We start from the raw sequence: 17946 nt of genomic DNA, 5'->3' as shown, positions 1-17946 counted from the left end.
TCTCTTAAAAATAGAAAGGAGGTTGTTGTCACAAAATCTCCTTCAGTAGCTTTTCGGTTCAAAGAAACTACAAAGAAATCTAAACCTACCAAAACCCATAGGAGTGCTCCAACTATGCCTCAAAGAAGAAGCCATAGGCTTAGAGGAAAGCCCAAGAAAAATTCAAATGTGAAATCTGGAGGACTTATCCAAATTGATTCTTCAAACTCAGCTACTTAAACCCTCGAGTTTGAGAGAAAAGAGGAGGAAGTCGAGCAGGAGGAGGAGATGAGTGGAAGCCCTTATAAGGAGTAGACTTCTGAGGAGGAGCAAAGCACTGAAGAACAACAAGAAGCCCAGGAAGAGCAATATTATGATGAAGTAAGGCTGGGTGGGTTAGATGATTTAGCAAAAGCAGTAGACAGAGTAATTGAACAGGATCAAGACGCAGTTCCCGCAACAACTGCTTCCATGACAGGACAAGAGAAAGTTCCTGCAACAGAAAAGCAAACTCCTGCCGCTGAAAAGGAACCAGAGCAGGAAGGAATACAACAAACTCCTATAGCAGAACAAGAAGCAACCTCTGTAGGAGAACAGGAAGATGAAATGGGACAAAAAGAAACTCCTGCACAAGAACCAGTGAATGCACAAGTAGCATAGCAAGAACAGTTAACTGTGGAACAGAGGAAAAGGAAAGGAAAAGAGAAACTTCGAGTAGTTAGGCATAGGCCTACTCCTTTTTCTTGGATGTCAGTTGCATTAGATCTATATCGGGACATGTTGGACAAGGAAGCAGAATGGGAAAATGAGAAGTATCAACTACAGAAAGAAATCAAGAGGGATGAGGAAATTGTCGCTCTTAAGGGGAAAATAGACACTGTGGTGACCAGCATCCTTCAGTGTAGATCACCACCTAGGGTGTATGCAATGTATTTAAAGGAACGTTTTCTCACTTTTAAAATGTCTAGGATTATTTCAGATCGGGATCACTCCTTGGGAACTGCACAAGAATTTTATCAGGTTTATCAAGACTCTCTTGCTGTAATCAGAAACTTTGTGAGTTTTATTTGCACAACTATGCAGTGCCTCATGATAGAGAATGGAACCCTCTATTATATTTTGGTGACATACATCTGAGAGCACTAGTGTCCTGGATTCAGAATGAAATGCAATAGGTGAAGAAGCTAAGACCTATCAAGAGGAAGAACTCAAAATTCCTTTGCCAATAAGAGCAGAGAGTGATAATCCCAGGAAACTTTATTATGATTGGTAGAGAGTGTTGTATAATCCTGACTATAGCCCCAAAATGTTGGCTCTAAGGGAAGAAGCATACAAGGAGTTTGAAGAAATGAGGTCCTCTGAGGCATAGTCAACTCTGGGTCACATAGCAAGAAGGTGGAACAGTCTTACAGAGGAATTAAAGACGGCAAAACCACACTCTTTACAGAATTACTATGCAGCCTTGAAGAGAACTTTGTGGTACCTCCAGTTGGGTTGAACAAAAACGAATAATTGGCTTCCATTACTCTTTCAACCTCCTATGCTTCTATGGCCAATACCAGACTGCAACAGATTTGCCAATACATTTGATGATTCAGCAGAGAAATCTAGATGGGACAAACTTGAGAAGAATAAGGGATTTTATTGGAGCCTTGTTACAGGAGGCTCATGACAAACTCAAGTCATTGATTACAGGATTCAGGCAAGAGGAAGGAATGTAGCATCTTCATCTTTTTCTGGAGGACCAACAAAACCTTAGGTTGGGGGGAATGATGAGCCAAAAGAATGGCTCTATTTTATCCATGTTTATGTGTCATTACTGGGACATTAGGAGTCTAGATATGTCTTTTGAGTTTAGAACCTTTGCTAAGTGATAAGACTTTATATGTTTTGATAATATGGTCATATGACATGAACTCGTTTGATGTATGTTCCTTTTTGATGCAATATAATAGGTTATTATGCTATGAGGAATATCCATGGTAATGTTGCATGTAGATTTTGAATGTTACTCTAATAGGGATAAATAGGCCTATATTTGTGGACGTTAACAATTTCCTGCAGGACTAAAGAAGAATATTGAACCAGTCCAAGATGCTCAGCAATAAAGATCATAGAGTTGCTGGCTGGTAAAAGAGATAGCAAGGATTGTCATTGAAAGAGTCAACTAGCGGTTGAGGATGGTTCATTATGACTTATCTGAAGACTTAATGATTTCCTTTGCTGTAGGAGTAAATTTAGGACAGAGGTTATGTTAGATTCTCTCTCTGCTGTTCCAGTAGACTTTGATTGATTCTCAGCACTTGTAACTTCACCTTCTTTTTCTCCTTGTTCAATAAAAGCATCCTTCTTGAACTTTGGGAGTGGTATGCTAGTTAGTTAGGAATTTCATGCTTTAAATAATCTCCCATCTTCTCTTGTATGGTGGTTGAAAAAAGAATAGTTTCAGCGTTTGTAATATAGTTCTAGCTTAGTTGAGAACTTGAGAGACAGACTTCCAGCAATATGTTGTTATGTTATCAAGTACTTTTGGATTAATAAAGATGATAATTTAAGTTCCAGGCATTTGATTCAGTTGTTTGGATGCTTACTAAGGGGGCCCACTTAGTAAGTATTCCCTTGATTTCTTTTATGAGTTACTTTTTCATTCTGTACGTAGCATTATCTTGATCACAGACTGTTCCTGCAGCCATTGGAATAACCCCTATGATTGTTCCTACTACCACCACAAACTGAGTAGAACCTTGTTTGTTGATCATGGATAAAGTCTTGTCTTTCCTAGTTGTTGCTTAGAAGTTAGTTAGTTTTCCTTTCAAGCATTTTAGTTATTTGCTTTCAGCATTTTCCTTCAGCAACATTTCATTTCCAGCAATAGGAAAGGTGACTGTTTTAGTCTTTCTAGTGCATATACCTTGCAGACCCATTTCAAGTATACGCCCCGGGTTGATAACTAAATGAACCTTCATGATGAAAGATAACTACTTAGTTGGATGTCCAATCCCTAAGGTATGACTTCAAGGTCTAGTTGTTGAACCATTGAGAAGACCAGTCACATCCCTCAAAAGGATCCCTTTACACTTGTTGCAAGATATCTTTTTTACAATTATCTCTTTCTTGCTTAAAGAAACGAAGCCTATTCAGGCATCTTTCTTCCTAGCTTGGAATGCATGTATCTTTGCTTAATGAATATCTCCTTGGTGTTGAAGATGGGTATCCTTGTTTCTTTCTACCTTAAGACATCAACATAGGGCTATGTTGACATCTGGAAGTGGTAGGTTCCTCACAACCTCTACCAACTTGTTCCACATATGTGGTCTTTGCCTCTCTTGACTATGGCTTCTACTCACACTCCTACTCCTACTTCTCACTAGACTCTCTGAAACTTAAAGGATTTATTTTAACTGTCGTCTCCTTTCACTTTGTTCTTTTAGGCGAAGAGATCTCTGTATGGATGTTTCTCCCTCTTCCTGAGTGTTTTTGGTACATCGGTCTTTGTTTGGACGTAGGGGCATTAATTGTCGGGTGTATGACGTCTGCTCGTATTCCACTTCTCTCCCTCCCTACGGGTCTTCTCTTTGTATCATTGTAGTATCTGTTGCCGACACTATTCTTGATTGCTTTCCTCTCGTCGGTCTTGCAGTTTAATCAGATTCCGTGCCAACAACCTTGGAACACTTCCGAGAAGATCAAAGATGGTAGTGTTCACTGTGAGTTCGCCTTGCATTGTGCCTTTAGGGACTGCTCTCTCTCGAGCTTCCTTCTGCATGTACTGAGCGACCAAAACCTCCCACAGATCTACCAAGTCTTTCGTCAATTGTTCTTCTCGTACTTCCGCCTATGTCACTTCTTCTTGGGTGCCACTTTTGGTTTCAAGCAAAGAAATGGGACTCGGGCTCGGCTTAGACTCGGCAAGGCCGACTCGGACTCGAACTCGGGACTCGGCATCAGACTCGGCTCCAGACTCGGCTGGACTTGGGAAAGTGAAAAAATCAAGAAATTTAGAGATTTTTAAAGATTTAAAACTTGTTTCAGACACCCTTTATTGAATACACCTTAAAGACACAAAAACATCATTAAACTCAGCTCATTTGATTACATACACAAGTATACATCAATCACATAAGCATAAACACAAATTGTAGTTGAAGAAAATAACAAACATAGATATATAAATATTGTCAAATGTATACAATATTACAAAACTCATGGAATAAAAAATCCATGTCATCATATGAGCATCATCAAATGTTTCATACAAATACCAAAGGTAAATAGTAAATACTAAATACAACAACAAGTGTACAAGCCTATGGCTCAGAGGGCCGTGCACCCTCTCGCCCTGGCCCCCTGCGAAGGCGTTTAAAGTAGGTCCTGGATGATTCAGCAGCCATAGTTGCTCCCCATGAAACCATGCCATGCTCACCAACATCAGGAACAACTGTGTCATGCTCACCAACATCAGGAATAGCTGTGTCATGCTCACCAACATTAGGAACAACTGTGTCACTCCGAGTCTCAGTATTTCCTGTCTCTGCTCGTGCTCTCTGCTCCTCCTTTGCCATGGCTACAGCCTCAACCTCTATATCTACCTGGCCGATCCAATCAATGTCATCATCACTAAATACAGCCTGCGAAGGCGTTTAAAGTAGGTCCTGGATGATTCAACAGCCATAGTTGCTCCCCGTGACACCATGCCATGCTCACCAACATCAGGAACAGCTGTGTCATGCTCACCAACATCAGGAACAGCTGTGTCATGCTCACCAACATTAGGAACAACTGTGTCACTCCGAGTCTCAGTATTTCCTGTCTCTGCTCGTGCTCTCTGCTCCTCCTTTGCCATGGCTACAGCCTCAACCTCTATATCTACGTGGCCGATCCAATCAATGTCATCATCACTAAATACAGCTGTAGGAGTCCCAGGAGCTGTTTGATTCTCATTGGTCCACTCTGCTTCAAGATCAACCTCATCTAGAATGATAGGAGACATGTCAACTATTGCATTCTTTCTCATTCTCAGGCGGAGGTTGTAGTGAACAAAGACGAGATCATTCATCTTCTCCACAGATAATCTATTGCGCCTCTTCGAGTGTATGTGCTCAAACATACTCCAATTGCGCTCACAACTTGATGTGCTGCATGGTTGGCTCAAGATGCGAATGGCCAACTTCTGAATATTTGGTGTCTCTGGGCCAAAAAAGTTCCACCAATGATTTGAGTTTGAAATGAGAAAAATAAATAAAATCAGTCTCACTCATGAAGTCATTTAACAAGTTACAATATAGTATTGAATAAAACTAAAATTAAGCTTTACAATTTATTTTTACTTGGCATCATAGTTGTCCTACCGTGTTTGGCGACTTGACGAGAGAAGGTCTCCCCTTGTGCATCTGAGAACAACTGTAGCTCTCAAAAAAGGTCTATCTGAGAAGTACCAGCAGGTCCCATCTTCTCCATGATTGCATATAGCCCATTAAGGACCTCCACATCAGCCTTGAAAGAAGGGATAAAAAGGAATGCCGGATTTAGATAATAGGCTGCCGCATGGATGGGCCTATGAAGCTGATGATGCCATCTCCTATCAATGATCTCCCAAATGGGACCATACTTGCTCTCATCTCCTCCATAGACGAATCTGATGGCCTCCTTCGCCCTATCCATGCCCTCATATATATAGCCCATTGTGGGCTTATCTCCATCTGCAACTCGCAACAAAACCACCAAGGGCTTAACAAACTGCAAAATTGAAAATATTGTGTAATTTAGAAAAATGAGCAAATAAGAGAATACATATAATAAGTTATAACACATGAAGTTAAATTGTAGAATTTATAAAAAAATTACCTTCACTATCTCATCACAAGGGACCCAAAAGCCTTGCTCATCAAAAATGCAATCTGCCATATCTTTCCCTGCAAGGGTGGTAGCATAGGATGAGGAAGACCACTCCTCACCAACAATCATACGTCTCAAGGCAGACTTAGACCTAAGCATGGACTGCAATGTGAGGAAGTTTGTTGCAAATCTTGTGATTCTTGGATGAGCTAACTCCTTCTGCTCTGTGTATTGTCTCATAAGAGCCAACACCCATGAATGATTATGTACAAATTTGCAGACATTTCTTGCCCTTTCTACACATCTCTTGACCCATGGGATTTTTCCAATATCCTCCAACATGAGGTCAATGCAATGAGCAGCACATGGAGTCCAAACTATAGATGGGTGCCTCTCCATCAATAGTCTACCTGCAGCAACATAATTTGTTGCATTGTAAATTGTAATTAATGGAGGTACAAACTACAAGATAGTAATTAATTTGCAAACAAAATTAGTTTTGTAATCAAAAGTTTACCCGCAACAACATAATTTGCTGCATTGTCGGTCACCACATGTACCACGTTCTCCTCACCTACATCTTCAATCAACTCTTCTATTTGCTCACATAGGTAGGTGGCATTCTTGCAATGGGCGAAGGCATCAATGGACTTGATGAAAACGATGCCCCCTGAAATAAAAAAATAAAGCTAGGTCAATGGTCATTCAATAAACCATTAGATAAAAAATAAAAAATTAAAGACTATATGAAACTAAAATTAATCAATCACCTGTAGAAGAAACAAGAAAATTAAGGAGAGTTCTATTTCTCCTATCCGTCCAACCATTAGTCATGATGGTGCAACCTTTAGTGTTCCATATCTGGCGTTGTTCATCTAAATCCTTCTTCACATCATCCACCATTTGAGACAAAATGGGTCCCCTCAAATTACTCTCACTAGGGGCTTTGAACCCCGCCCCGCATATAGTAATGGCATCAACCATTTGTTGCCAATAAGGAGACCTGTCGCAAAGAAACCCAATGAGATAAGTTAAGTATAAAAATTCAATGAGACAAGTTAAGTATAAAAATTAAAACAATCAAAGTTATCAAACATAAAAGTTAGTAAAACATTCACCTGGCTACAAAGAATGGAATACAACTGTAGCTCCAAAACCCGCCAACTGCCATTTTAGCAGCATCATGGACCTCCTTGTTCCAACCCATGCCCTCAAGCGACGGTTGGGACCCAGGAGTAGTGCGAGGCACAAAGAAGGATTCCAACCTAGATTTATGAATCCTAGGTCCAATGGTAGCACTCCCACTACAACTACTAGTGCTAGGAGCATGAGAAGTGGCGGTGGCACTGCCACTTATAGAAGCAAAAGCAGAAACAGAAGCACCAACAGTAGCAAACTGAGTGGGACGATATGGAGGTAAGGAAGAAGGGCCTCCAACACAACCTAACTGTGTCCCTCTTCCTAAAACTGTTTCTCTCCCAATGGCCGCTCGATCCTCCTTTTGTTTCTTTTTCCTTTCAATCTCCTCAACCATTACATAACATTCACGTACAGCCTCAGGGACTGCTTTTAGGCATGGTTCGGCATCATGTCCATGCACACCAACAATATGGTATTTCAGCCTATATATACCTCCATGGAATATTGTTTTGCAAAACATACATTTTGTTTGCCCCTTTCCTTGCCTTGGAAAATCCTCATGATATTTCCAAACAGGGTCCTTTCTAATGGGGGGTCTAGAAGCTGAAGTAGACATTTTAGGATAGTTTTGTGAAACTTGAAGTTGAGGCAAATAATAAAGTGAAGTTTGCTGCAATAAAACATTACAAATACAAAATAAAATTAATACATATTACATACATTCAAAAAAACTAAAGTAGGGATTGTCAAACCCTACTTTTAAAAAAAAAGAAATTTACAAACTCTACATAGTACAACACTACAACTACATACTACATGCTACATACAAACATACAAAAGATTTTGAAAGAAAATGTAAAACTTTCAAAAAAAATGAATAGAAAATGGATTTTTTGCATACAAGAAACAAACTAATCTTCAAAAAAACAATCGTACCTCTTACAACAAGCTTGAAATGAGCTGCAAAGTCTTCCTATCCGACTCTTGATGCACCAAATCGAAACACAATGCAGCTCCAATGTGACAAATTGAAGAAAACTTGAGCTTCCTCCTTGCTGGTTTTTCTTCTATGCACCCTTGTTTTTCTTCCCAACTCACTTTACTCCTTTTTTTGCAAGTGAATGAAATGAAAGTCACTTTTAGAGATAGAAGATAATTATGGACTTAAAAAACATTGCAAAATAATTTTTTTTTGGTGTTTTTCTTTGGCTTGACGCCGGCCGAGTCTGGGGCTCAGGACTCGCTGAGTTTGGCGAGTTTGGGCCAAACTCGCCAACTTGGTGAGTCTGGTGAGTTTACTACTTGCCAGACTCGGACGAGTCCGAGTCCGAGCCCCTGGGACTCGCCGGGCCTGACTCGTACTTGGACTCACCGAGTCTGGGCGAGTCCCGTTTCTATGGTTACAAGTAATCAAGGTTGCATGGGTAGGGGGGTATTCAGAGACGCTGGAGACTGGTACTGGTACCAGTACGACTATTTTTTCAAAATAGGAGATGGGGGTACTTGGAGACGCCAAATTTTTTTAAAATATAATTTAATAATTTATAGAAAATCTGAAAATATAATGACATTGAACTTTCAAAACAAGAATTAACATTAACTTTGAAATTTAAGTACACAAATGTGAAATGAGTCAAATCAAAATTTCATACAAATGTCTGAAAATAGAGCTCACATCGGTGGTTTTTACTTCTGCCCATGCATCGCATCAAACTTTTTGACTTTTGCGCTTGTTATTTAGGGTGGAGACGGGAGAGTTCATTGACGTGGAGTCTCCTATGTGTAGAGACGTCTCCTAACGGGTCTCCAGTGCGGGAGACGCGTACCAGTCTTCGGTTTGCGTTCTAGGGGGTTGGGTTCGGGTACCCATGCAACACAGCAAGTAATTGCTGTTGGAATGGTTGGCCCATTATGTGTGCCTACCGCCTGCCACCATATTGATCTCCAAGTTCATATCAGCAACGGTACCAAAATGTTTACTCCCTATGGGATATGTTCTTTAACATCCAGAAGTAAACAAGAAATGTACAACACATGAACAACACAACATATAGAACTTATAACAACATATCGCAAAATGATATATCTTTATTTCCAGCATGTAATTTTTACAACAAATGATCCAAATCCTGATACAATATGACATATATATACCACTTGGCGGTTGGCTAAGTTACCAACCATCAGCAACTACCCACTAACCTCTCCAGAAACATTACATTGCCATTTATTTAAAAATAAACATAACAAAGTATTATTTAACGCGGCATATTTACCCTCTACAACCCCTTACCCAAATTTAGAACTTCAAGATGTTCCGGAAAGGGGAAAGAATGAAGAACAAAACCCAAAAACTTTTTTGCAAGATTCTTAAACACGTGTGAGCAGTTTTCACCCCTTATCCAAATTTATAACTTCAAAATGTTCCGGAAAGGGGAAAAAATGAAGCACAAAACCCAGAAATGTATTTGCAAGATTATTAAACATGTGTGAGTAGTTTTCACCCCTTATCCAATTTTAGAACTTCAAGATGTTCTGGAAAGGGGAAGGAATGAAGAACAAAACCTAGAAATGTTTTTGTAAGATTATTAAACATGTGTGAGCAGTTTTCTCTTCAAATCAGTTCATCGGATTCCTATCAGAACAGTAGTTTGATAAAGAGACCAATTTTTAAACTATGCTTATATGCATATATAATTTGGCAGTGGTTCTAGAGGGTCAGCTATTTCAATAAGCAACTATCACTAATCACACAACTTCGTATGTTACTTGAAATCTCCATTTGTGAACTCTAAAATGTAGATCATACTCTGCATTTCAAGTGCAACACACGTTTTAATGAGAATCATTTTAAAAGAATTGGATATCCTGCCAGCATGGAGAATGATAAGGCTAGAATTGTTACAAAATCCAGTACAGAAGTTCAATTGATATACATGTGAGATGCCAATATGGCTTTATGAAATTTATACAAAAATAGATGCTATTTTTAGAATCGAGACATTGAGATTGTGGTGAAGGATAAATGTCATATAAAGATGCAGAAACATATTTTGAAAATTTGATTCTGGAAACAGAAACCTAGCATTAGTGGCGGTAATAGTAATTTGGAACCTTTGATCTACCAAAAGGACAACAATAAAGCCATCCTCGTAATCCTTAAGCACATCTTGCAAACCCACAATCAGAACCTTTAAGTCCACTACATATAATATGAATATCTGCAGAAACTTTAACATGAAATATGTTGGAAGTGCCTTAAGTCAAGGTTCACAATCTTGATAAAGTAGCATTTAATATACGTCATAGGAAAACAAGTCTTGATGTAGAAAGCACATTTGTAAACTGGGTCACAGTTCAATATTGAGTTATATATGTTAAAATTGGAAGAACCTGAAAATTATCTATTGAGTTTAGGAACATTGTCTTTATATGATGTAGATGAACTATTCTAATATAAAGCTCATTTTTTGTCACATGAAAATTATTTTATTTTGTATTTACAGATATTCTCAATTGAAGCCTTTCCAATCCAAAAATATTGCAGCTATAGTCTGCAAAATTCGGGCCAGAGTATAATATGCTTCTGCCTATTTCTGTGGAAGGAGTTACTCATTACAGCTTGGATGCACATTTAGTGCTCTGTCAATGTGATACTAAAGCCAGTTCAATGCTTACTGTAATGAATGCATATTTCGTGTGAGCAGATACACCCCATTAATTTTATGTGTTTGCTAGGGTTGTAAGTACACTACGTTATCACCATGTGCAATCCATACAAAACTTCTAAATACATATAAACTCTATGCACCAAAACAATTTTTGCTTATCCTCTTCAGAAGCAAGTCAGTTCTAAGCATCCATCCTGAGGGCCTAGGTATCTTCCATTACATTGTCCCATGAAATAAAAATGAGACCAAAAGCTTCATCAGGTTTCAGTGCATATTGTATTCTTTGAAGACCACTTTCATGCAGTTGATCATTTAAGAAGTCTACATCAACTTCTAGTGGGCCATTTCGTTTGTAAGCTTCAAAAGCCTGTCCATATTTAGCTCCAATAGCCTCTTCACTGAAAGGTGTTTTGGGTATAGTTGGAAACTCTCCATTGCAATCCCCCCTTCCCCCCTTGCTGTTGACAATTTCTTAGAAACCTCTGAAGCAGTTGCTACTGCCATGCGTAAGCTAGCTTCCACAACCTTTGCTAGCTTCTTGCCATGCCTCACATACCTGCATTTTGTGGAAGCAGTGACAAGGCACGTGGATGGGGGAATAATTTGAGTTTCCCTTAATGATCTTATTTTACCCTTTTTATGTCATGCCTCCGTCATGAATAGCACAAGAAAATTGTCTTAGTCTTAAGACTTCACAATTTTCTTAATTTAAATCAAACCTAAGTGGGTATAGTATACACAGCAGCAATCTGTTTATTATTTGAAAGGCAGTGACCTGTTGTGAATAAAGAAAGAACTTCTTGAGGTAGCAAAAGGTTAAAATCTCCACACACACAAATGAGCAGAAGTCACTCCTTAGATCAGTGATTAATAGGTTGGATGGTGGTTAATAGAAGGAATAGTATAATGACAGCAATTCCCTTTTAGGAAGGAGCATTGGTTAACAACAATTGATGACTAACAATTAAATGCACTTAAAGCAGTGATTAGTCTGAGTTTTGAAGGGATGTTATTTAGAAAGGGTGTGACCCTCCTGTTAGGACAGCAACCACCAAGAGTTGTCTGTCTTCAAGAGACACACAGTTATAAAGGTGAAGGACCATGATGGTAGAAGGAAAATGAGCATTTTTTTAAAAGAAGAGTTTGCAGACTCGGAATTAATATATTAAGCAGCAGTTTATATACTTATCAAATATTGTGGTGTGAAGTATAATGCATTGCAATATGATTTGACAGATTTGTTATTTGTAGTAAACCACCCCAATCTGCTAATCTGATTTTCTGAGTTTGCTGATTTTTTTTTTGGTTTTAATGTTTTTCTGATTTTTTTGTGTTTGCTGGTTTTTTTCTGATTTTTTTTTGAGTTTATGCTTGTGTTATGGTATGCAATGCAGAATGACAATAAAAATATAATGCTGGAAATAAATGAAATGAAATTAAATGCAAGGAAAGACAATTTTGATATTTTATTTGCTCCCAAATGAAGTTACATACCTGTACATTCAGGTACAGGTCTGATTATTAATTGGAGCAGCCAAATAACTGGGCCTGATTTCTTCACAGTTTCGGCTTCCCTAATGTCTGATCTGCAATATCAGACCTAAATCAATTTTGATCAGCCCCTAATTATGCCTCAAAACCCTACGTCCCAACTAGGGTTTGCTGGTAACTCTTCCTGGAAGGTATGGCTGGGCTGGAAATGGGTTGCCAGGCTGATAAAATGTCCAAAACTGACTGGGTCTGCAATAATTTACTGATTCTTCCCTGCTGCAACCTGTTTTGTGTGTTTTCCCTTTGCTGATTACACGAAAAAGACCATAAATCAGACCCTTGGAAGATATTGCACTTCTGTAGGCCCTCAAACTGTGAAGGTTTTCGTTTCCACAATCCAACTGCTGAAACCCTTGCTCCAGAGATCCAAAATCAGAGATGCCAAGCTCAAAAATGACCTGTGAATAATGGCAAAATCCAACTCCAAAGTCTCTTTATGCTTTTCTCATCTTGCACGTACCCTTTTTAGGGTTCCTTGGCATCTTATGTAATATTCTTTTTAATGCGCTTTAAAAGACGCTCTCTAATTTGGTTCGAACCCCCCTTCATGAGTATTCACTCTTTTTAATTTATTCAAATATGCTTTTAAAAACAACTTTGTGCCTACTAGGAAGCACGCCCCCCAAGGTGGTCCCCTCTATTAGACCACTTTATTATTATAATAATATAAATGACTTTATTAGAAGGCACATTATTTAATTAAATTGAAATATGAAAGTTATTACTCTAATATCCCAAATTTATTCTGGAACCAACACCTAACCACCTCCAACTGAAATTTGATGACGCGACTGGTTCCTGGGTGATATCTGGACTTAGCGGGCCAACTGCTAGTTTCCCCTAAAAAATAGGGATTCTCCTAAAAAATAGAGAACTATGTCCGATCACCTAAAATTGCTCCTCTAGCTCCCTACCAATCTCCCCGATCTCCAGAAAGTCAACAGGTGAATTACCAGTCTGCTCCTAAAAAATAGGAGACAGTCCTTGAACAACTGAAAATGCTCATAAGGTCTCCAGCTATGCTCCACAGGCTCCGGGTGATCTTTGGGTGAACTATCAGTCCCTCCTAAAAAATAGGAAACTTGTTTTAAACTTTTAAGCTTCGTAAATGCCTCATAAACCTCTCCAAAGGGTCACAAGATCCCAAACGGGTTCCCTATCCACCGTATTAGCCTACGGGAACCCTGATGATAAGTTAATCCCTAAAAAACACTGGCACTAAGGAATACGCAAAAATGGGGACATTACAGTTCGCCCTCCCCAAGATTGCTTGATCTCAAGCAATGCTAGTACAGCCTCCAATCAACAAACTGATCCAGACTGAAATAAAAAATGATCCCAAGGTCCCACGTCAATCTTGGAAGGAATCCACCATGCTGATGCTGTGCCACTTTAATCACAACTGAAATATTATCATGCCTCTCTTGCACTCTTCCCTCCTAGGACCCTCAAAAGTACTCATCACCAAACCCACTCTAGAATAGATGAAATCTATATCAAGAAACATCTCCTGCCAAGGCATCTTAGTAAGGTCCATAATTGCAATCCTCATACTGGACACGATCCTAGGTAACTGGAGATATAACCTGCTCATCCATAGAATAGAAACCTCAGCATCTCTCCTCATGATGTCCCACAAGTGAAGCAGACCTGGTATAGAATATGCCAACAAAACCGTCTCTGAAACACAAATAACTCCTCCAATCTCGAGTCAATATCCCACAGCTGAAAAATTCACTAGGGTCCCAAATCATCACTCCTACAGTGTTATCATCACCAACTATCCATCTAGCTCTGAATGATCTTATAGGGATGTGAAAAATGCCCATCACGGGTGCATAGAAAAGAATGCGAATCCATACTAGGCTGCTGATATAAATCAGAACAGCACTATGCAAACTGAAAATTATTCCTATGATGGTGCTAAAAGGTCCTCCAATGTTATACAATGATAGGCTCTCATCATCGTGCCATCCTCCAACACTGACGTAGTGGTCCAACCCTCTCCAATCTATACAAAAAACTGCTGTCTTCACAGTGCAGTCTGAAAACTCCATGACCAGCAATGTAGGGCAGCCGCCTATCAACAATGTATAAATTAGAAGACAAAGGGCTAAGGCTGGAACACTTCTTTCCTCATGCTCATATCCATACTGTGGGTCACAGACCATTTGAAACTCAATACCTCCAAGTATAAAATCCAATAATTCCATTATTTTTCCTTCACATGTCTCAGGTTCCGAAAATAAGACAGCATTATGTTCCAACAATGAATCATCATGATGATGGTGTAGTGTCAAAACACAAATAGAGTCATTGATATTCCCAAGGGTAGCTAAACTCCCAATGACAAAGTTAGATGGAAACTCATCGCTGTACAAAACCTCCAACAAAGAGTGGATGATCCCAAACTCTCCAAATCCTCCAACCAGCTGCTGTCCTAAAGAGTGTGCCATATTGAGAACTCCTATCATGAACTGTTAGACTCGCCCCCTCAAGGCTGCTGTTATAAATCAGACCAGCAACTAAAGAGAAGTCAATGATGTCTATATACCCATGCATAGAAAGAAACACATCTCATACGCCTTACCTATCAAGTGAACGTGTCTCCACACACTCCAATCCAACCCAAAAATTGATGTACACTCAGATAAATCTGGAAATGCAATGTCTAACCCTGTAGGACAGCCACGTTCCAACCATGAATCCATGAAAATTATATCACAACCCAACCAATAAACAACTCCATAAGCATATGTAATAGGTGACAAATCCATAGTTGCATTGTAGTTGTCTCCATTAATACCCAAAGTCAAACCATGAGTGGCTGATCCAGTAAACATATCACCTATAAAATCATGATATACTATACCTCAATGAAATTGTCAACATCAACTGAAAACTCAGAATTTTGGATGTTAGAGAGCCCTTGCTTCCCATCATCCGTGGAGTCGTGTGAATCACAATCTTGTTGTAGATGAAGTTTGGCTTGATGAATCATCAACTTGGCATTCCTTGCCTTCACCAGCCAACTGTCTTTCATTCTTTGGGACTGATTTTATGTTACTGTACGAAAGTTTACAAATTCAGTCCTCTCCTAGGATGCATTACCATAAATGTTCTTTGGGACTGATTTAATGAGGCGGTGAGGGGGAATCGGGATATAACTCTTGAGTGTGTCTACTTAGACATTATTATTGCACAACTTCCCAAAAATCTCTTTAGATGAGGCAACTTCTACATATGACATGGCTAGTAGAAGTGGCATTAATAATTCATTTAGACTTGAACTTGTTTTTTGGTCTGTGGTATGTATCAAATTCTAATTTTGATTTATATATGATGGAAATTAGTAATATTCTCAACAAATTTAGTAATATGTGTGTTTTTGAAGAATATTTATAAGCATTTATGTATATTAAATGTTCGATATAATTTCTGAGTTATTGCCGAGTTTTCCCCAAGTTTTTTAAAATTTTGGGCCAAAAGAATTATTGCCAAGTAAGAGTTTTTCAACTATGGTTAGGACAGCCTCCTAGTAAGATTTGATCATGAACAATGCTGATCTTGAAACTTTCATCCAAGTCACATAATGCAACATCATTTCCTTCTCGATATTAACATCAAACTCTGAAAACAAGAACCTCATTATTGATGGAGGTGATGATTTTCTATTGAATACTTGGGTCCTGCCGTGCAAAGAAGACAAAAATCATCAAATAAGTACACACAAATAGGTTCCAAAACTGTTAATGTTCTTCCAATCAGATTCCAAGTCATAAATAATAAGATCTTCCATTTGTAAAACTGCAACCTATATGAGTTTGAGGTGAAACTTAGAAAATTCCTGATTCTACATGCAATTTTCTTTATGTCTCACGCCTTGCTGCCCTGTAATTTTGCTCATGTTCAGTCTGAAAGGTGAAAATGAATGATAAATATGACCTTGTTATGAATACAAGAAAGATAAATGAAGTTAGGTTCCATGAATGCAAAATCTAAAATTTAGGTGTTTCCATAAGAGCGTGCCAATATTTATCATAGAAAAATCAAACTAGGCTGGTTAGAACAGCTGTAGGAGGCCTCTGACCATGCACCACACATGTGGCCCCACCAGCATGGGAGATAGGCATTGAAATTCCACAATGACGAGCTATTTTAAGGTCCTAACTCCTAGGAGAGAGCAGGAACCATGATAGGCAAAGGAGGGTTTCCACACAAGTTGTCAAATTTAACCCTAAAGGTAATGGAAAAATAGATCCGAAAGGTCATGCTCCTAAAGGAATAATCAATGGCCACATTGAAAGATGTGTGATAAATTTAAACTATGCTTACCAATCACCTTTCCTCTAAGGAAAATTCAAAATTTTGAGCACTAGGAGGGTTTTTTGTATTATCATGAGGGTATTTAGGTCTGTTTAGAAGGTATGGACATCCAAGTAAGGCTTATGAACCTCAAGGGAGGGTTTTAAGACCTTAAATTGTAAAGAGGTTCACAAATCAAGTTTCTAAAGAGGCTCACAACTTAAGTTATAACCTTGGATGGGTCCCACTCAAGCAATACAAGTGTTACAACACTCTTAAAGGTATTCAAAGGCACAATAAGAACATAGAATTGAACTTTGATTAATGTAATCTATACTCTCCTCTTCATAACCATAGAAGTTGATGATCCACCATAGGAGCCAAGAATCATCTGCAAGAAAAATACCTATCACACAAAAGAAATAAAGCAAAGATTGTATGCTCTATAACAACAAGAGAATATTGTATAAAGGCACAAAAAAATAAAGGATTCAATATTGAAGGTACAATATTGGAGGTACACAATATTGGAGGTTCACAATGAATGAATGACTTGCTTTATAGAGAGCAAGAGATGCCCTAATCCTAAAAATAGAAGAACTAAAGCAATACAAAGTAGGAGCTAAATTAAGCTCAACTACAAGCTAAAAAAGCTAACTAGAAGTGCCTCTAAGTGAATTAAGACTAAAAAAACATAACGCCTAGATAAAATAAAGCACCTAAGTTTAGCTTAAGTGAAAAAGCAATTAAAGGACCTAATTAATAAATAATTAGATAATTGTCCTTAAATTACTCCAACACCCCCCCTTAAGATAAACCTAGGGAGAAGCTAAAGAGCTAATGATGAATGCAAAATGCATGCATGAATGAGTTGTGGCAACAAAGGCCTGATTAGGTACTCATTTACAAAGCAATGCAACTCATAACAATGAGGTCTCTCTAAACGAAGAAAAGGAGAAAAAGCACATGGGAAAAACCCCTCTCCAAAAGCAAGAGATACAATGAAAAAGAAAAGGGTACTACATGTGACTAAGATGAAAGACTCCAAGTGACCTCCCAAGTACAAAATCGGTCACAAAAGTACAATCCCCCCATAAGAGAGAGAATGAGGATAAGAATTCCCCCACTGTAGAAGTAGCTCCTGTGCCAATGATGAACGCTTGAAGACAGAACATGGTCCATTGCCTACAAACAACATGTCTCCCCTTCGGAAGAAACCAATCCATTGGAGATATGAGAAGCCACTCCCATAAATTGGAAGATGGAGGAATCAAAATCCAAATTGTATGTGCCTCTGGAAACTGCTCAAATGTTGCCATGTCCATGAATAATGAGGATGAGACAAACCAATCAGGTACATGCCTAATAAATGTAGGAGGTGACAAATCAGGACTCTGCAAATGCTGATGAAGAACAAACTCCATGGGCAACAAAGATGAGCTAACAACACTGATGTGGCTATCAG

At 38.7% G+C, this 17946-nt stretch overlaps 1 protein-coding gene across 3 annotated transcripts in view; it reads left to right on the top strand.

Annotated features, from left to right (window-relative positions):
- LOC131066721 (uncharacterized) overlaps positions 1 to 17946 on the top strand; it is a 151883-nt gene that overhangs the window by 57003 nt on the left and 76934 nt on the right. The window lies entirely within an intron of this gene.

This window comes from Cryptomeria japonica, chromosome 4, assembly GCF_030272615.1.
Source record: "Cryptomeria japonica chromosome 4, Sugi_1.0, whole genome shotgun sequence".
Taxonomy (NCBI): Eukaryota; Viridiplantae; Streptophyta; class Pinopsida; order Cupressales; family Cupressaceae; genus Cryptomeria; species Cryptomeria japonica.
The sequence above is the reverse complement of the archived record's forward strand: the minus strand, read 5'-3'. Positions and strand labels throughout refer to the sequence as shown.